At 45.6% G+C, this 21417-nt stretch overlaps 1 pseudogene; it reads right to left on the reverse strand.

Moving 5' to 3' along the window:
* The window catches only part of LOC137525930 (uncharacterized), a 64170-nt pseudogene that overhangs the window by 17686 nt on the left and 25067 nt on the right, over positions 1–21417 (reverse strand).

A 21417-nucleotide genomic window follows, 5' to 3' on the forward strand; every position in this document is an offset into this window, starting at 1 on the left:
AAGAAGCTCTGAGTACCGCGGTACTCTGGGCAAACTGCCACAATGTAACAATGTTCACAGACAGGAAATGGCTGTTTACAGCTCTCTCTAACAGCCAGAACAGCTAGAAACAGCTACATAACCTGCCCACAGTAACAATGTCACCATGTAATACATGTCAGAATGTGAATCTGGGAGAGGAAATATTTTACAATTAGCAAACACTGACTAAATCATTTATACATAATTATTGTAAAAATGAAGCACTTTTTTTATTACATTATTTTCACTGGAGTTCCTCTTTAAGAAGGAAACTGCACTTTCTTAAAATGTCTAAGACAGTTCTGCATGATTTCTAGAAACCTTCTAAGAATTTTCTCTCAGGCACTATTGATAAATCTGGTCCTATAACTTTTAAATTGGACGTTAACAATTTGTCATAGTTCTTCACAGGTGTGCAGAGCCTCTCAAAAGGTACGAATGCACCCAATTGCATCTGAGATAGGTGCTACGAATTTACACCAATAGAGGATGTTAGCTTCCAAAACAGTTTGCATGCAAAAAAAATGCGTACTAGACCAGGCCTGGGCAAAGTTTACATTGTGTGGACCGCGCGCCGCATTCCTTAAATTCCAACCCCACTCCCTCCCTGCAGAGTTGCAAGCGGGCACCAGGGGGGATTGAAACTCACATCACTCACCGATGTCCCATGTTGCATCTTCATGGCAACAGGACATCACATGACGTGACGTCAGGGTGTGCCAGTGTATTTCACACTAGCAGCCAGTGTGTAATACGCTGGTACGTCCTGATGTCACTTAATGTGACATCCTGTTGCCATGGAGATACTACATGGGACATCAGTGAGCGAGGTGAGTTTCAAACCCCCCAGTGCCCGCTCGCAACTCTGCAGGGAGGGAAGAGGGAGGAGAGGGATTCAGCCGACTGTCGGCAGACTGGAGGAGCAGTGCATGCGTGTCGAATGCGGCCCACAGGCCATAGTTTGCCCTGCACTGTACTAGACCCTTCCACAGCAGTAAGGTCATCCTATTGGAATGGAGTAGGTTATTGTAACAGGAGCTGGGAAAAAAGGGCGCAGGCAGCTAGTGGACAAAAAGGGCGCTGCCATTCACTCCCATAATAAATAACGTTTAATGGGCGCCGAGCAGGAAAAAAGGGCGCCGGAGCTAAATAAAGTTTACAAACGGCGCCCGGAGCTAAATAAAGTTTACAAGCGGCGCCCGGAGCTAAATAAAGTTTACAAACGGCGCCCGGAGATGTTTAATGATTTATAACTGAGCTTGTGGTGATTTACGTTTATAAAATGCACCCGTGCCGAATAACGTTTATGAAAATACTAAACATATTTATCTTATTTAAATAATCAAAACATTATTTAAAGTTTTATCCCTTACTGTTTTTAAAACATTATTCACAAAATAAAGCGATCAGTACGTAATGTAAATTGGAATATATTTTTTGGAGTCACAATTTGTAAAACATTATTATCCACATAATAAAGCGATGACTAAGGGGGGTGGTTAGGGTTAGGCATCACCAGGGGGGTCTTAGGCTTAGGCACCACCAGGGGGGTCTTAGGTTTAGGCACCACCAGGAGGGTCTTAGGTTTAGGCACCACCAGGGGGGTCTTAGGTTTAGGCACCCCCAGGGGGGTCTTAGGTTTAGGCACCAACAGGGGGTCTAGGGGTTAGGGATAGGTACAGGGAGGGCTTTGGGGTGGTTAGTTTTAAGCACCACCAGTGGGGTCTTAGGTTTAGGCACCACCAGGGGGTCTTAGGTTTAGGCACCACCAGGGGGGTCTTAGGTTTAGGCACCACCAGGGGGGTCTTAGGTTTAGGCACCACCAGGGGGGTCTTAGGTTTAGGCACCACCAGGGGGGTCTAGGCGTTAGGGATAGGTACAGGGAGGGTTCTGTGTGAGAGTAGGCTTAGGTATAGTTTTAATACAATTTTAGTAATATTTACTAATGTTTTACAACACTTATTACGAACGTAGTTATATTTATATCATCGTTATAAAGAATATTTTCAGATTTTATTATAAGAACAAACCATAAATGAAGGTTATTCACAATAAAATACAATTATAACAATTAATCATATATTATCGTTATTTTAATAAACGTAATTATAAGTTTCACTTTTGAAACAGGGAAGATTAAAGTTTTCACAATTGCCGATTTCATAAACATTTTTGAATGATTTATAAATTTGTTAAACATTATTTGTAAACGAAATATAGCACACTATTTTTATAAACGCTATTAAAGATTAATTGTTAATTAGCGTTTACACCCCGCGCCCTTTTTGTCCAGGCGCCCTTTTTGTACGTACGCATTGTAACGATTGGTGTCAGCACGCAGAGAGAATCTGATTATTGGTGATCTGCAGTATCGCCAAGAATACAGATATATACCCGATTATTGATGACCTGCAGAATCACCGATAATACAGATATATTGCTAACCTCTGGACACCTGAAGCGTGTAAGTGTTTGGTGTAACAGTAGTAATTGGACCACCGGGGTAGCAGGTGGTCCAATGAGTAGAGACAGACTCTACTGCAGTCAAGGACTCTAGGAGAAGGAGACCCTGACTGATTTTGTAGCAGTGCCCCCTCTTAGGAGCAGGGGGCCCCTGCAGGAAGGCTGAACACCCAAGGGGTGGGTGACAGCCAGAAAGGTCGGGCAGGCCGGGTCGGCAACACACAGACAGATAAAGTACAAAGACAGGAAGCTGATTCGGTATCCAAGGCAGGCAGGGTTTGGCAACAGGTAATCAGAAATGCAAGGTACCGAATCAGAAAGCAGAGGGAAAGTCAGAAAAGCAATAAGTCATAACAGATATCAAACAATGCCTAGTCTGGGTGTGAGGTCCGTGGTCTCTACACCCTGGAACTAGTCTGATATATAACAGAACGATAACACAAGTTCCCTAGTCTGGGTGTGAGGTCCGTGGTCTCTACACCCTGGAACTAGTCTGATGTATAACAGAATGATAACACAGGTTCCCTAGTCTGGGTGTGAGGTCCGTGGTCTCTACACCCTGGAACTAGTCTGATGTAAAACAGAATGATAACACAGGTTCCCTAGTCTGGGGTGTGAGGTCCGTGGTCTCTACACCCTGGAACTGGTCTAAGGAATAACACAGATGATACACAGTATTCCTAGTCTGGGGTGTGAGGTCCGTGGTCTCTACACCCTGGAACTGGTCTAAGGAATAACACAGATGATACACAGTATTCCTAGTCTGGGGTGTGAGGTCCGTGGTCTCTACACCCTGGAACTGGTCTAAGGAATAACACAGATGATACACAGTATTCCTAGTCTGGGGTGTGAGGTCCGTGGTCTCTACACCCTGGAACTGGTCTAAGGAATAACACAGATGATACACAGTAAACTGGCTAAGTGTGGATTCCCAGGTCCACCTGGTTCAACCACACTGAAGGATCTGACTAAGGTCTGAGTGCTAACACATAGGTATTCGCTACGCCAGACAACCAGCAACTGAACAGCAAGAGATATATATAGTAAAGCGCTCCACAGCGCCGCCCAGCTCCCATCAACCAATCACCTGTTGAGCTGGGATCAGCTGACCGCCTCGATCAGCTGACCCTTCTCCTATTGGCATAAAGAGCCTGTCTTGCGGCGGGCACGCGCGTAGCTCTCCATCTGTGTGCACTACTAGGTCCAGACAAACCAGAAGCATGTTGCTGCGTGGAAACCGCCGCTCTGTGCGCGGATTCCGCCGCCTCACTGTCAGAACGCGCGGCGGTTTCTCCGCAATCCGTCACAGTTATTTATTAATTAGATTACAAAGCAGCAAGTCATCTTCAAGAGAAGACCTATCATGGTCATATGGAAGCTTGTGTGTTCAGCAATGTGACCTCTGTTCTCACCTGGATCTTGAACCGATATCTCTCTATAGTCTGGCTTCTCCATGGATGGATGGTTCCACTTCACTTTGACTCCAAATTGTGGTTCTTTAAAGAGATGTCCAGGAATTATACAATTGCTAGTAACAGCAAATGTACCATCTGGATTCTCGCTGACCTCTTCTGATGACTTCTCATCCTTGCCTGCTGAATAGCTCCAAGTCACCGTTATATCTTTTGGGCGAAAGTCGAAAAGGCTGAGAGATGCCACCACATCTCCCGATTCATTAAATGTGATTTGCATTGGCTGTTGGACTTTGGGTATCTCTGAAAGATAAACACAAAAGAAGTACCTAATTAACCTCTTTCAGACCAGCACAGTTGAAATCTACACCCTGTTTATGTCTGCCTAAGCCTACCAGGGCATAGATTTTAACTTCCTCATTTCGTGTTCCTATCGTTAGCCCCGCTTTCTTGTCACTGTAGGCCACTCGTTCTGCTGTCATGCTGACAGCAAAGCTCTGTATCTTGGTCAGGAGACAATTTCATTGGTTCCTGACCTTGTGATTACTGTGAGCAAATCACAGTAATCACTGTTTACAAAGGGAAAGGACATCTCTGGTTTAAGGGGTCAGAGACATCTGGTCCTGAAGTGGTTAAACACCAGACAGTTTAAATTCGTTGCAACTTACTTGCTGGTCTACAGAGTGCACATAGAAGGCAGTGGTAGGGGGTTGTATAGGAGCTTGGATTTGGTGTTGAAGTTAATGCATACAAAAAAGAATGAGCCTGTGTTGAGGCTCTGAGGACAATCAGAATACTGGTGGACAAAAGGTGTGCTTACATAGCAAAGCAGAGTTCTCTTCACAGCTTGGCTTCTACTATTACTGAAGATACCTCAATGACTGAGCTGTGCACCACAACATAGCAAGGTGTAGGAGGGGATACATGGGGATCTGCCGGCGATCCTAGTGATCACGTGATCAGGAGCCAATCGTGATGGCTGCTGATCACTGAGGGGAGATGTCAGCTGTCATATGACAGCTTCATCTCCCCTCTCAGGTGTGCATGATCGCGTCGGGAGCAGAAATGGCATAAATCCTACGCTGCATCGGGCTTACACAACCACAAGTGCGGCGTAGGATTTATGCTCAGCGGCCCCCAGAAGGTTAAGGCTCTAGCATGTTGGCCCCTCAACAACACCCGGGCACGACCAGTCACAATGTTATTTTTTGTAAAAATGTCACAATTAGCGCTAGGTGATATATCTAATAAGCTGCACGTTATATGAGGGAATCCCTTTAACCCCCAAAGTTACAAATCATAAACCATAAAATCAATAACATGCGCTGAAGAGCAAAAATTATTTCACTATTTATTCAAATTATAAAATCTTTAAAATACAAAACACCAATTCTAGCTAGCTGAGCACATACATCACTCTTTCCATCCAAACATTCACACCATAGAAGGGCCCCTCTATCCAATCTTATTCCACCAATATTGTAGCCTTCTCAAAAAACTAACAATCCAAAAAAGGGGACAAATGTTCCATATAGACCCTCTCTCCCTGGGTCTGATCAAAATAGTTTCCACCACCCTGGCATTTTATTAACATCGCCAGGGTGACAGCGCAGCACTATTTTTTGCTTTTTTTTTTTTATCATGTAGCTAACCTAGCGCTAGCTACATGATTCCCCCCTCCCTGCGGCGTCCCTCCCTACACTTCGATCGCCGCCGGCGCATTAGCCCGTCCGGAAATCCCGTTCCTTTAGGGCTTCCCCCGTCGCCATGCCGACGATCGTGATGACGTCAGAGTCCTGGAGTCCCGATCCACCCCGCAGTGCTGCCTGGCACTGATTGGCCAGGCTGCGCACGGGGTATGCGGGGGGGGGGGGGCTCCTTTCACGTCGGGTAGCGGCGATCGAATCCCCCACGCAGCTAGCAAAATCGACCCAGCGGGGCCTGAGCGGCGCCCTCCGGCGGTAATGGACCGCTAAGGAGGTTAAAAGTTCCTTTCACAATAAGCACCTTGATCTTCGCTTAAGGATCCACGTTTTTATCACATAAAGGCTCACGTGTCCCTTGATATGAATGGTCAGCGTCCGCCTCTCATGAGGGTGTAATCATACACTTGGATTCCCCCACTCTGAACTTCCCTGCTCATACAGGGAGCCTCTTTAGCAACAATCTGCCCGCTGCCTCTCTCAGCGTCTCTGAGATTATTCCGGCGGCATACGTAGGTTCCGTCTGATAGACTCAGACCTCCGCTCAGCTGATCCGGCTAGCGTATCAAGTTGGGTGACGTCACCACACAGCCTCTGGACCTTTGTTTACAAGCGGCTGCTGCGCGCTTATGCAGCCTACTACTACTAGAATAATCTCAGAGACGCTGAGAGAGGCAGCGGGCAGATTGTTGCTAAAGAGGCTCCCTGTATGAGCAGGGAAGGTCAGAGCAGGGGAATCCAAGTGTACAACTACACCCTCATGAGAGGCGGACGCTGACCATTCATATCAAAGGACACGTGAGTCTTTATGTGATAAAAACGTGGATCCTTAAAGAGAGTCTAAAGCGAGAATAAAACTCGCTTCAACTCTTATATTCAGCAGGGGCATGTGTGCCATTGCTAAACCGCCGCTATCACGCGGCTAAACTGGGGTCCCTTACCTCCCAAATCCCCTCGTGGAGTCCCGGGGATCTCTTCCTGGTGAGGCAGGGCTAATGGCCGCAGTCCTGCCTCCATGCGCGTCTTTTAGCGCGTATCTCCGCCTCTCCCCCGCCCCTCTCAGCCTTCCTTCGCTGAGAGGGGCGGGGGGAGAGGCGGTGATGCGCCGCTGATAGATGGCGCTGAGAGGCAGGGCTGCAGCCGTTAGCCCTGCCTCAACAGCAGCAAAATCTACGACCAAGTTGGGGGGGATTTGAGAGGTAAGGGACCCCCGTTCAGCTGCGGGATAGCTGCGTTTTAGCAGGGGTACACATGCCCCTGCTGAATATAAGCTCTGAAGTGAGATTTATTCTCGCTTCAGTGTCTCTTTAAGCGAAGATCAAGGTGAAAGGAACTTTTGAGGAAACTATTTTGATCAGACCCAGGGAGAGAGGGTCTATATGGAACATTTGTCCCCTTTTTTGAATTGTTAGTTTTTTGAGAAGGCTACAATATTGGTGGAATAAGATTGGATAGAGGGGCCCTTCTATGGTGTGAATGTTTGGATGGAAAGAGTGATGTATGTTCTCAGCTAGCTAGAATTGGTGTTTTGTATTGTAAAGATTTTATAATTTGAATAAATAGTGAAATAATTTTTGCTCTTCAGCGCATGTTATTGATTTTATGGTCAATGTTGTTTTTTGCTCACCCCACCTGCTCCATTATGTTTTGTTCATTGTCCCTTCGCCCCCCTTTCATAGCAACAGAATGCATCGCTCGAACACGGTGATTAAAGCGCTGCATGAATTAGGCGCGGCTATTCTTTAAATGCAATTTTCGGCTATGTCATTTCTTGCCGGCGCAGAGTGCATAGTATGGGCGCAATGTAAATTAACGGTTAATAAACGGTTATTACCTGCTAAGGCTGGCTATCTGCTATCTCATGTTAGCGTCCTGCTCTCACTCATGTCAGCGCCTGTGAATCTGCATTATTTCTTCTAATTTTTTTTTCCATCCCGCTCCCATTCATGTCAGCGTCTGCAGGGAGGGCAGCCCGACCTCTCCCTCCCCTTCTCTCCCCGCGCCGCCCTCCGTGCTCCCATCTCGGAGTAATGCGCACATGGAAGCGATGTGATTACCTACCTCGCCTCCAATTGCACCTTACTCGCCGCCGGTCTTCTCCTTTCTGCATAGCCGCTGTACACAGCGTGTGTACAGCGGCTATGCAGAGAGGAGAAGACCGGCGGCTAGTGAGCGGCAATTGGAGGCGAGGTAGGTAATCACATCGCTTCCATGTGCGCATTACTCCGAGATGGGAGCACAGAGGGCGGCGCGGGGAGAGAAGGGGAGGGAGAGGTCGGGCTGCCCTCCCTGCGGCTCCCCCCCCTCCCCATTTTACAGCGACATAAAAAAAAATACATATTTCGCAAAATTACCTTATATTTCGGAAAATTGACATACGCACATAGCCGCTATATAGGAAGGAAGAGGTAGGGCTGCCCTCCCTGCGGCTGCTGCTCAGGCTCCCCCCACCATTCCATTGACATAACCGATAAATAGCTAAAACAAACATACACATATAGCCGCTATATAACAAACATGATAAGCGCGCCCAATTCAACAAGCGGCTAATTCAAATGTACGCTGCATCGCTAGCCTAAAGAGTGATGCGCCTGTACTGCACCGTGCCTAGATTTGTCACTGAAGGGATTCCTGATGGGTGACAGTCATTGCATGTGTTTGCTTAGCTTCAGCCTAATATTCCTACCTTTCTCTACGGCTATTTGTTTTGGGGAAGCCAGTTGATCTACCACTTTTTTTTTAAATTTGGGAGGAAACTGGAGGGTTTGGAAAAACAAAACATACAAACTCCATGCAGATTCCTCAGCGAGATTCAAACTTGGGACACTAGTGCTGCTACCCACTCAGCCCCCATACTGCCCACTAGTTACTTACGTTGTTTCCTTTTCCTAATTCGATAAATGATAGCTGCCAATACTGTCACCACCACGACAGCAGCCAATATAGAAAACATTCTATTTGAGGGCGTCAGATCTGAAACCAAAAAAGCATAAAATAGTGTTAATTGTTTGGCACACCTATAATTAGCACCGCGAGTTACTGGATATTATGCATAAAAATACAGAGTTATAGGAAAATCATCTGCGTTGCCATAACAACCATTTCCAAGGTGGCATTTTTCTTGGAGGGGTTTTTAGAATAAACAGTGATTGTTATTGTGAAGAGCCCTCGTTTACTTGGCTGCATGAATTAGCTGTTTGCAGATGTGAGAGTCAAAAGAACAGGCTGTTGGTAAAATGATAAAATAATTACACTGTGGGGGACATTTGTAGTTTGTTTGTTTTTTATGTGTCAAACATATTAATTATGTTATTAGAGGGCCAAAATCTTTTGCCTGACATGAAAGTTATTCCATTGCATTGCAAAATGCAAGTCCTAAAATTCATGCAAACAGACCTCTCCAGAGGAGTGAAGGATTCAGGCCAACCGGCAAATTTGGTCAATTTGGATTGTCTAATGTCGATGAAGTGCCGGGCACCACCAAAATGGCGGCATACATGGTGGCAGAGGGCAAAGAGAGTAGTGGCGGGGGGTAAGGTATCAGGAACATGAGAATCAGCTTTTATGTTGCTGAACCCCACATCAGTAGTGATAGTGTTAGCTTTAGATGGAAGTGGGGGTTTGTGTTAACCTCTTGCCGACCGCTCCACGCCAATTGGCGTGAACGAGGTGGCTCCCCCAGGACCTCTCAACGCCTATTGGCGTGAAGTCCTGGCAGCGTGTTTTGCTGCGGATCGCATGTGCCGATTCACACAAATCCCTGCTGAAATGATGGAGCGGAACTCCATCATCGGTCTGTCAGTGGTGATCGCCGTCTATTTACATTGTACAGCGCTGCGATCTAAGGCACTGTGACACTCGGCTGTCCCCCTGGGAGACTCAAAGAGGAATCTGCTCTCATAGGCTGATGTCTATGAGAACCAATCGCTGGGATTGGTTGCCGGGGGGAGGGAGGGGAATAATAAAATAAATAAGAAAGTACTATAATTTATATATATATATATATATATATATATATATATATATATATATATATACAATACATATATTTATAAAAAAAACAAACAAAAAAAACAAACACAAACCAATAGCCTACAGCAGCGATCAGAGCCCACCAACAGAAAGCTCTGTTGGTGGGCAGAAAAGGGGGGGTTCATTTGTGTGCACAGTTGTAAGGCCCTGCAGCAAGGCCTTAAGGCTGCATTCCCACTTGTGCGGTGGGAATCGTCTCGGTAAAAATTCGCATGCGGATGCGAATTTCGCATGCGGTTCTATGCGAATTTTCATGCGAATTCGCATGGATGACGATGTATGCAAATTTAACCATGGCAGTGCCGGTGTGATTTTCCATTGTTGAAAATTCGCATACCCAAACCGCATGCGAATTTCCTATTAAATACATTGTATGCGATTCGCATAGCGGCATGCGAATTCTGATGGCTCTGCCGTGCGAATTTTTTTCTGCACAGAAAAACGCAAAGGAATCCTGACAAGTGGAAACAGTCCCATTCACTTGTATTGCTATGCAAATTTGCATGCGAAAAACGCATGCAAATTCGCGATAGTGGAAATGGGCCCTAAAGCTGCAATGGCCTGAAGCAGGGGTCCCCAAACATTTTCGGTCAAGGGCCGGGACAACATACTTCAGACTGCTGGGGGACTGGAGTATAGATACAATAAAGTAGAAAGATATTACATTGAGCTTAGGTATTGCAGAAAGCACCATCTCTAAGTAATACATATTGTATGTGGGGGGCGGGTAAAAAAAGTCTCAGGGGGCCGCATTCGGCCCGCGGGCCTTAGTTTGAGGACCACTGGCCTGAAGTGTAAAAAATTGTCTGGTCACTAGGAGGGGTGTAAGCCTAAGTAAGTGTAAACTGTAAGAGGTTAAAGGATACCCAAGGTAACATGTGACATGATGAGATAGACATGTGCATGTACAGTGCCTAGCACACAAATACCTATGCTGTGTTTCTTTTTTTCTTTCTCTGCCTGAAAGAGTTAAACATCAGGTATGTAAGTGACTGACTCAGTCCTGACTCAGACAGGAAGTGACTACAGTGTGACCCTCACTGATAAGAAATTACCACTATAAAACACATTCCTAGCAGAAAATGGCTTCTGAGAGCAGGAAAGAGATAAAAAGGGTCAAGCGTTCATAGATTTTAGCACTGGCATACTTCAAAGAATGTGTCATTGAGCAAAAACAATAAAACAGTAAAAACTTAAAAAACAGATTTAAATATAAAATAAAACTGTGGTTTATTTTTAGGAGATGGTGAATAGATACAATTGTTTATTTCATTAGTTTATTTTCACTTCGGGTGTCCTTTTATCGTAGGTAGGGGGTGGCTAGTGTAAATGTGGCCACTAATGATCCAATCTTTTTCATCCAATTTTACCAAATCTATGAAGTAAAAGGGTTAATTGAGTATATTGAATGGATAATTTAGGCAGTTCCCTTATATTACATAGAAATGGATGAAAAAGATTAGATCATTAGTGGCCACCATTAGGCGTAGGTAGGGATAGGCTACTGTTAGACCTAGGTAAAAGTTAGGTTAGCGTTAGGTGTAGGTATAGGATAGGTAAGTGTTAGGTGTAGGTTAGTGTTAGGCATAGGTAAGGGGGAGTTTAATTTTAGAAGTGAGTTGAAGATTTTAGAGATAGACGTAGGTTAGGGGAGTTTAGTGTTAGGTATAGGGAGGAGGGGGCTAGTGTTAGGCGTAAGTAGGTTAGTGTTTGGTGTAGGTAGGGCTAGGTTAGTGTTAGGCATGGGGGGAGGGGGCTAGTGTTAGTTGAAGTTAGGGGCCAGGTTAGTGTTAGGCATAGGTAGGGGTAGGTTATTGTTAGGCATAGGGGGACAGGTGCTAATGTTAGGTGTAGGTAAGAGTAGGTTAGTGTTAGAAGTACCTATTTGGGGTAGGTTAGTGTTAGGCATGGGGGTAGGTTAGTGTTAGGAGTAGGGATGGGTTAATGTTAGGTGTAGGTAGAAGGGTAGGTTACTGTTAGGCATTGGTAGGGGTAGGTTAGTGTTAGATGTAGGCAGGGGGAGGGTTAGTGTTAGGCATAGGGAGGAGGGGGTAGTCTTTGGTGTAGGTAGGTGGTAGGTTAGTGTTAGGCATATGTGGGGGTAGGTTAGTGTTAGGAGTAGGAAGGGGTTAGTGTTAGATGTAGGGAAGGGTTAGTGTTAGGCACAGGGAGGAGGGGGTAGTCTGTGGTGTAGGTAGATGGTAGGTTAGTGTTAGGCATATGTGGGAGTAGGTTAGCGTTAGGAGTAGGAAGGGGTTAGTGTTAGGCATAGGGAGGAGAGGTAGTCTTTGGTGTCGGTAGGTGGTAGGTTAGTGTTAGGCATACGTGGGAATAGGTTAGTGTTAGGAGTAGGAAGGGGTTAGTGTTAGATGTAGGGAAGGGTTAGTGTTAGGCATATGTGGGGGTAGGTTAGTGTTAGGAGTAGGAAGGGGTTAGTGTTAGATGTAGGGAAGGGTTAGTGTTAGGCATATGTGGGGGTAGGTTAGTGTTAGGAGTAGGAAGGGGTTAGTGTTAGATGTAGGGAAGGGTTAGTGTTAGGCATAGGGAGGAGGGGATAGTCTTTGGTGTAGGTAGGTGGTAGGTTAGTGTTAGGCATATGTGGGGGTAAGTTAGAGTTAGGAGTAGGAAGGGGTTAGTGTTAGGCATAGGGAGGGTGAGGGTTAGTGTTAGATGTAGGCAGGGGGATGGTTAGTGTAAGGCATAGGTAGGAGTGGGTAGTCTTTGGTGTAGGTAGGTGGTAGGTTAGTGTTAGGCATATGTGGGGGTAGGTTAGTGTTAGGCATATGTGGGGGTAGGTTAGTGTTAGGAGTAGGAATGGGTTAGTGTTAGATGTAGGGAGAGGTTAGTGTTAGGAGAGAGAATGTTAGTGTTAGGAGTTAATGTGATAGGAAGGCATAGTACATTATCACTGGCAGGGCGGGGCTACATACCAATATACAGCAATATATAGATGTAGGAATATTAATATGAAACCAGGAATATTAACATAAAAGTGGGCATCCTGAATACGTAATTTACCACATTCCACTGTATGTCATTTATGTCACTACAGCACCTTTTTAAAGTATGCTGATGGATGTGTCGCTCACCTGGGCCAGTTACCAGCAGTCTCTCCACCCTCGGGCTGCTGAAGGTTTCATGCTCCACCTCACAGGTGATCTCCAGTCCCCAGTTCTCATTGGTCGGGAGGAACTGGTACACACACTCCACAGCTGAGCTGTTGATCCTCCGGGACTTGGTGTTCTTTACCAGGGTGCCGTTCAGAAACCACCTCACAGTAATGGGTTCTGGGTAAAAGCCAGAGACGCTGCAAACCAAACCCTGTTCCACGTTCCGTTTAAATGGCAAGGAGGAGATGTGAATGGATGGGAAAGCTGCAATTTAATATGAATTTACATCATCCTTTGTCTCATAGAGTTAAATGTACAAACAAGCATAGTACTACAAATCACTGTGACTTTGTCCCTTGAAACACCTTTATTTTTTTATGTGACATGGTGGCCTCTGTATTATCTCTGCAGGTCCTATTTTTGATCAGGTTTAGAGGTTTGTGTTTTGGGGGTATCGGGAGAAAAATGAGAGTGGGAACAACAAGAGACCCAAAAATAGTTGTTCAAACTTTGGTAGTGTGTTACCTCTGGCATGAGACTATGGCCAAATGGTGTTTCCTTCACATTCTTTTTAACCGTTCTCGGACCGACACAGTATGAATATACGTCCAGCAGGTGGTGCTGCGCCCCTGACTGGATGTAAACTCTACGTCGCATTGACTGCACGTACCTGCCATTTACCGCCGATAACGCCGCTCTGTCCCCGCTGCAATTTGCTTGCCCTGCCGTCTCTATGATGGCAGAGCACTGTGAGCCGGGCAGGAGCCGTTTTCATTGGCTCCTGGCCCTGTCATCACTGTAAGCCAATCCCGTAAGTCCTGTGAAAAAAATTGTACCATGTATGGGCAGCATTAGTCCTGTTTTCGAAAGATCTTAAACAGCCAAAAGCCAATGAGAGACAGCTTGAGATAAGGTTTTACTACAGGAAAGTTCAAAGGGTCATTGATTACTGCTTCTTATACAACTTAAATATCAAAATGTGGATTCTAAATTGTAACTGTGACAGCATGATGCAATGTTATAACGTTATATATCTGGACATCAACATGAGACTCTTTTCTATGTAGCTAATGTCCTATTTATTATAGTTATACTTTAAAGCAAACCTGTAAAATTTTGTGAAAGAAAAATTAGATACTTACCTCGGAAAGTGGAAGCTCCTCCTCCTCCACCAAGTCATTCGAGAGCAGGGACCCCTGAAGGGTGGCTACAATGTGCCTGCACAGAAACACAGACCCACTTGGGCTTTGGTGGAAAAAGCCAAAGCCTGAGCAGGTTTGTGGTATTGCATGCATGAGCCATTGACAAGCCCTTGTCAATGGTTTTGTGCAGAGGACAGCCCTGGAATGGCCAACTGGAGGATGAATAAGCCTCTGGAAGATCCAGATGCTATCCTCTCTCAAAGTAAGTACCCACTTGGGGCATTTTTCCCCATATTGGTACAATTTCAACAAAAGTAGCCAACTAGCTTTACCAGATTTAACCACTTGATGACCGCAATGTTAAACCCCCCTAAAGGCAGGCATGTTTTTTTTACTACTGGGCTGTGCAGGCTTTTCAGCCTCCTGCACAGCCCAGGTAAGGAATATGGCGATCGGACTCACCTCCTATTTTTGTCCCTAAGGGGACATGCTGCCGGAGGGGTCCGATCGCCGCTGTCACTGTGTGTTGTTTTTTTTCTTCAGCCTCATAGAGGCTCTCATGGCCGCTGTCCCCCTCCCTCTTCTTCCCTCCTCCCCTCTGCCTGTATAATTGAGCAGGACGGCGATCCGTCCTGCTCTCCGCCTCTCATAGGCATCAGCCTATGAGAGGACGGCGATCCCCGGCCAATCAGAGGCCGGGGATCACCGATCTCAAACAGCGCTGCGGCCGCCGGCAGCGCTGTACGCAGGTAAGCGAAGGGGAATTCATTCCCCTTTCGTTTACAAGCAGCCTGCTAGACGCGATCGGCGGCTAGCAGGCTGATCACGGAACTGAGTTCCGTGAACTGGCAGGGAATGATCGCGCATGTTCGCGGCCATTCCCTGGGAAACTGCAGCCCCAGGACTTGACGCCAATTGGCGTTAGGCGGTCCTGGGGCTGCCACCGCAGTCACGCCCATTGGCGTGAGGCGGTCTTCAAGTAGTTAATTTTGTAATATTTTATATACACTAGGTAATAATATTACCTCCGTACACCAGCGTGAAGTCTTCCTGGAGAGGTTGGGCGAGAGACTCATGTTGGACTCTACAGGAGAAGGTCCGCCCTCTGTCCTCCTCGGTGGGAGTTACTGTCACTGAGCTGGTCACACTGTACGTCCCATCCGGGAGTCTCTGGGGTTTCTCCACTATCACATTGTCCAGTGTCTCTCCATCCCGGAGCCATTGAATGTTGATGTCCACCGGGTAGAAGCCAGAGATGGAGCTCCGCAAGACACTCTCCTTATTTGCTAGAACTAGTTTATCTGTGATGGTGATCCTTGGAGAAGCTGTAACATACACAACGTCATCTAAAATATATTACAGAAGAATCCCTTTATACAGTAAACTCCCAGGGACCGGGAAAAGAAGTTTACTATATCAGAAGATTACTGTATCAGAAATGTTTATACTCATTGTAAACTATAGTACTGTATCTTAAATCAGTCAATAACTGGGAGTAATTTTTTCTTTTCAATGCTTCAGCAAGTGAGCACAGACAGCCTATAAGCCGAATCAAATCACACAGTGCTCAATATGCAGGAATTTACATGCAATAATCATGTAACAGCTTGCACAGGAAGCATAGGTTTTACCACTTAAAGTGGAACTGTAAATTCACCCTAAACAAACTGTTTCACTTACCTGGGGCTTCCCCAAGCCCCCAGCAGCCGTCCTGTTCTGCACCAGTCCTGCTTGATCCTCCTTTCTCCCGCTGTCGCTACGTTTCGGCATCTGCGTGCCCCGGGCTACGCAAAGTTTTCTTCGCATTCCAGCCCGTGATAACGTCCTGCTATTAGCGCAGTATGCTACTGCGGGCTGGAACACAAAGAAAGCTTCACGTAGTTTGGGGCACGCAGGCGCAGTTGCCGTTGACTTTCAAGTTGACGGTAACAAAACGGGGGGTAGGCCAGGGTAAAAAGTTGCGATTTAAGGGCCTTCCTAAAGATGTTGAAGGACGGTGCAACCCTTCATTCTCACAGTAATAAAGCCAGAGTACCCATCCTTCACACAGTTGATGAGCGAGTGGAGCATAAAACAGCCAATCACATTTCATTTTCAATAGGAAAATATAAACTGCAGCCATTCTTACACTGTTAATCGCAGAGTTTTCAAACTTGGCACACTTGGTCACCGGGTGAATGAGATTAAGTTTCAGGAAAGTGGGTGGAGCCTAGAACAGGCAATCAAAACTCAACTATTGATTTTCAAGGGAAATATTTACATATTTTACATCGTTAATGGCACAGGCATCAAACCTGCTACATTCGGTCATTAGGTGACTGAGGTACAAATTCAGGTAAGGGGTCGGAGCCACAAACAGTCAATCAGATTTCTTTGATTGATAAACAACTGCCATTCTCCCAATCTTACATTACTGATGCCAAGGACCACAAAGCTCACAAACTTGGTGCACAGCAACCTAATTTTGAAATGGGAAAACTGCAGTTATTCTTGCACTGTTAATGGCAGAGGTCTCTAACTTGGCACAGTTGGTCAGATTTGTTTGATTGATTTCAGTGGGAACATTTAAACTACTCCCATTCCCACATTATTGATGCCAAGGACCCCAAAGCTCACTTAGTCACTTAGTCACTAACTTAAACTTAGTCACTGAGGGACTGTATGTCAAGGTTAAAAAAAGTGGCCCAACACAAAAACAACCAAATACATACCCGGGCAATGCCAGGTCTTTAGCTAGTAATAACAATAACATTAGATTACATACAAAAAGTTTTAAATCAGGATGATACCATTTATTGGCTAACTACAAATGAATAAGAATAAACAAGCTTTCGGCCTTGCAGCCTTCGTCAGGTTTACATCCTGTTAGTTTGCAAGCTGGTGGTACAGACAGCTTATATACATGCAACATCAAAAGGGAAAACAGATATTTTTTTCAAGCATAAATACGTCATTAAGATGCCTTAATTCAAACAGACCATCTAAATGGGGTAAGATAAGGATCATTGTTTACTCCATTGCTCACAGACCTGGTATTAGGATTGACCCAGAGGTATCGTAAATTCTTAGTTCACAAGTTCAGCTAGAGTGGCTGAGACAGTTCAAATATCATCAATCTCATACCAATATAGAGAGTTGTTGTCCTTATTCAACCCCTTCTACACAGCTTTGAACCAATTTATAAATTTTGTTTCTGCTATTAATCGGTCATTTGACGTTTTGAAGCCACCCTTCAAGGCAGTGACACGAAGATCATCCATGCTGTGTCCGTTGGACCGAAAGTGTGTAGCAACTGGGAGTCCAGATTTGGTATCATTAATAGTGTGCCTGTGTCCATTCATACGTTTGCGCAGAGTTTGTCCAGTTTCTCCCACGTACAGAACATTGGGGCATTTAGCACACATGATCAGATATACCAGATTGGTGGACCCACAGGAAAATTTACCTTGTACTCTGTACTCCTGTTGTGAACCTGGTATCGTTACCCTGTCAGTGGAGTAAATGTGTCTGCAGGTCCCACATATTTTTTGTCGGCAGGGTGATGTTCCGTTTTGTTGAGGCCTATTCAAAGAGCTCCTGACAATCATCTGTTTTAGATTGTGTGGTTGCCGATATGACAAGAGTGGAGGTTCAGGAAATATCGTTCTCAGTCTGTGATCCTTGTGTAAAATGGGATGAAGTTCCTTAGCAATCCTCCTTAAGATTTCCAGGTGTGGGTTGTAGGTGACAACCAAAGGGACACATTCCTCTTTCTGGTTTTGCTTATATTTCAGGAGTTCAGTCCTGGGGATGTTGCTGGCTTTCCTGATTTGGGCCTCAGCCATGGGAGGACTGTAACCTTGTTTAATGAAAGTGTTCTTAAGGTGATCCAGGTGCTTGTATCTGTCCATCCTGTCAGAACAAATCCGGTTGTACCTTATAGCTTGGCTGTAAATTATAGAGTTCTTAATGTGCTTGGAATGAAAACTGTCATATCTTAGGTATGTGGGACGGCTGTAGGTTTGCGATACACAGAGGTTTGTATGTTGTTACCCCTGATGTATATGGTGGTGTCCAGAAAGTTAATCTCTGTGTGAGAGTGGGTAAGTTTCAATTTGATTGTAGGATGGAAGGCATTGAAGTTCCTGTGGAACTGGAGAAGATCATCCTCACTTGCGGACCAGATGATTAAAATATCATCAATAAGGCGGAAGTAGGCCATGGGTTTTATGCCACATGCATTGAGGTATTCCTCTTCGATTTTGGCCATGAATAGATTTGCATACTGTGGAGCGAATCGCGAACCCATTGCCATGCCCATCTGCTGTAAATAGAGGTCCTGTCCAAAAGTGAAATAATTATAAGTGAGAATGAATTTGATCAGTCCAGTAATAGGCTTTACAGGTATGCCCTGACCCTGAAGATATTTACGGCAGGCTGCAATACCATCATCATGGGGAATGTTCGTGTACAGGGACTCCACGTCCATCGTGGCCAGTATGGTTCCCTCAGGTATTGCACACAATACCCTACTGCTACTACTAGATTACATACACTACTTTTGTAGTAGATAACAGAGCATATAGTGGAGTAAATTGTAAGCACCATGCTGCATACCCAACACATTTAAACATGACTACCGATTTAGCAGCATTCAACAAATGATATAATTTTAAGGGAATATATTTAAAATTTACCAGTGGGTCCTTAATGTGGTGCCTTACAGGCAGTGAGGGCTAGACTGGGCCCCACTATTTAGGCTAAATTGGGAGATAGCTGTATGTTAATGCATGGCTAACACCAGGGCCGGGCCAAGGCAGAGGTGAGAGAGGCTCCAGCCTCAGGGTGCAGTGTAGGAGGGGGGCACAGGGCCGAGGCAGAGGCGAGAGAGGCTCCAGCCTCAGGGTGCAGTGTAGCAGGGGGGGAGCAGGGCGGGGCCGAGGCGAGATAGGCTCCAGCCTCAGGGTCGCAGTGTAGGAAGGGGCGCTGGGCGGGGCCAAGGCAGAGGCGAAAGAGGCTCCAGTCTTAGGGTGCAGTGTAGGAGGGGGCGCACAACTCACTCAGCTATCATTCCCCTATTGTGTTTGAAGCAGAGAGAAATAAGAAAAGGGGATACATGGCAGGGACTGCAAGCCAGATAACTAGAGATGAAGGTGTTGGGGGCCCTGGGGCACCTCTTACTCTACTAGCAATCAGTGTGTGACAGCAGCAGTGGGGGGGGGGGGATGGGAGGGGCACACTTTGGTTTCTCAGCCTTGGGTGCTCGAGGACCCTGTCCCAGCTCTGGCTAACACTCATGTTAGACTCTGTGTGTGATGATGTTAGGAACACTGCTTCACTTGCTGATGTCATTACCTCTATTTGCCAGCAGGTGACACTGCTCTTCATCTAACTTACCTTCAGTTTCCTATTTAACCACTGGATGAAGTTTCTCAGTTTGGACTCTGTATTTAATCTACGCTGATAAATACAATTGCTGTTATTTCATGTCTTTTATGAGGTTGCCTGACAAGGATGGGTCACTCTGCTTGTAAAATTATCTAGCTCAGTTAGCTTGGCTTGTTGCTGATTTTCTGCCCCGTACCTCACCTTATCTTGATCTGTTTGGCTATGACTTTGGCTTGTTTACTGACCTTGCTTTTGAGTATCTTGATATTGTATATTTTGTATACAGTTTGCTGGTCTGTGGACAGGCTGCTGTGTTTGTGGGAGGGGTTTGTTCTCACTCATCTGTATATAACTTATAACACATTTAATAAAGCACAATTTTAATTAATATTTGTGTCCAGACTTTTTTATATGCTGAAAAATTGGGATCACTGCATACACTATCTGTGGAGACATAACAGCCAAACTGTGTCATTAGTCTCACTTCTTTACCACCCCCCATCACACTTTTAGGGTTCAATACATTTTGCTTATGTAGGAAATGTACTTGAAGTACACCTGAGATAAAGAATAGATAACAATTTATACTTACCTGGGTCTTCCTCCAGGCCCCAGTAGACCATCTGCTCGATTGCCGTTCTCATGATCCCCTTTGTTGTCACCCCTCACAGCCCCGCTGATCTATTTGGCTGCAGTAGTATCTGAATAACATCAGGAACAAGCATGCAAATAATGTTGTTAGATCTGACAATAATGTCAGAAACACCTGATCTGCTGCATGCATGTTCAGGGTCTACGGCTGAAAGAAGAAGAGGCAGAGGATCAGCAGGACAGCCAGGCAATTTGTATTGTTTAAAAGGAAATAAATATGGCAGCCTCCATATTCTTCTCGCTTCAGTTGTTCTTTAAACTATTCATATAGCACAGAAATGTATTGATTAAACATCTTGAAACATTTAATATACTTTTCTAGTATTCCTATGACAATGTACTCTGCTTCATTTAATGTTTTTACATGACATGCTGCAGTTCTACACAATAGCACACTGGCTGTGGCTGGCTGTGAGACTGACAAACAAACTGCTCACCCTCAGCCACTCCATTCCTCCTCAGTCAGGACAAACGCTGCTGCTCTCCCACCTCCCCCCTTCTCACTCACTGTCAGACTCCTCACAGTGCACAACAAGCTGCTTTTCCCCAATGCTGCTCTCCTGCCTCCCCCCTCCTCACTCACTGTCAGACTCCTCACACTGCACAACAAGCTGCTTTTCCCCAATGCTGCTCTCCTGCCTCCCCCCTCCTCACTCACTGTCAGACTCCTCACACTGCACAACAAGCTGCTTTTCCCCAATGCTGCTCTCCCACCTCCCCCCTCCTCACTCACTGTCAGACTCCTCACACTGCACAACAAACTGCTTTTCCCCAATGACCTCTTCACCTCGCTCTCCTCTCCCCCTACTCAGACTGCATGCTGTTAGTGTAAACACAGTACAAACATGCTGCCCCTGTAATCTCTGCACCTGATGCAAGTGTTTCACCTTGCTTCATGAGAGAACCGGCCCTGCATGCCACTCACCTTGTATATCCAGTCTGACCTCCCTGTCCCCCTTGTCTGGGGTGTAGACTATGGAGCACTTATAGATTCCCCCATCCGGTATCGTTATATTTATAACAGACAGACCAGCGCTTCCATGTCCTGTGCTGCCTGTGAGGGACATGCGGGGATCTGCTGGTGTCACCGTTTCATTCACAAGTCTTAGTATTTCCTTTCCCTGGAAGTACCAGGATATTGCCACCTGTCTCTGATTGATGGGCGGGCATTGACTGTGAAGGAGCAGGGAATGGTCACATCTGTCCCCATCCTGGCTTGATGAGTAACGGGAGCCGTCACCAGGAGAGCGCCCCCTGTAGACAATAAAATACACATTATAGGTATACACAGTATGCTCTACCACTACTTCATCACATGGCTGGAGGTAGATAGAAAAGACATCAATTCATAAAGCATTACCACATTCAGCAATGCTGAAAACAGCTGACTTTACCGAGCACTTAGGAAAATGTCAATTCATCAAGGCTGAATATTGAAATTACAGAGCAGTGAGGTAAATTACCATCTCGTGTGATACCTCAACACATGTCAGTAAGTGTCAATTTATCAAGGTTA

This window comes from Hyperolius riggenbachi, chromosome 7, assembly GCF_040937935.1.
Source record: "Hyperolius riggenbachi isolate aHypRig1 chromosome 7, aHypRig1.pri, whole genome shotgun sequence".
Taxonomy (NCBI): Eukaryota; Metazoa; Chordata; class Amphibia; order Anura; family Hyperoliidae; genus Hyperolius; species Hyperolius riggenbachi.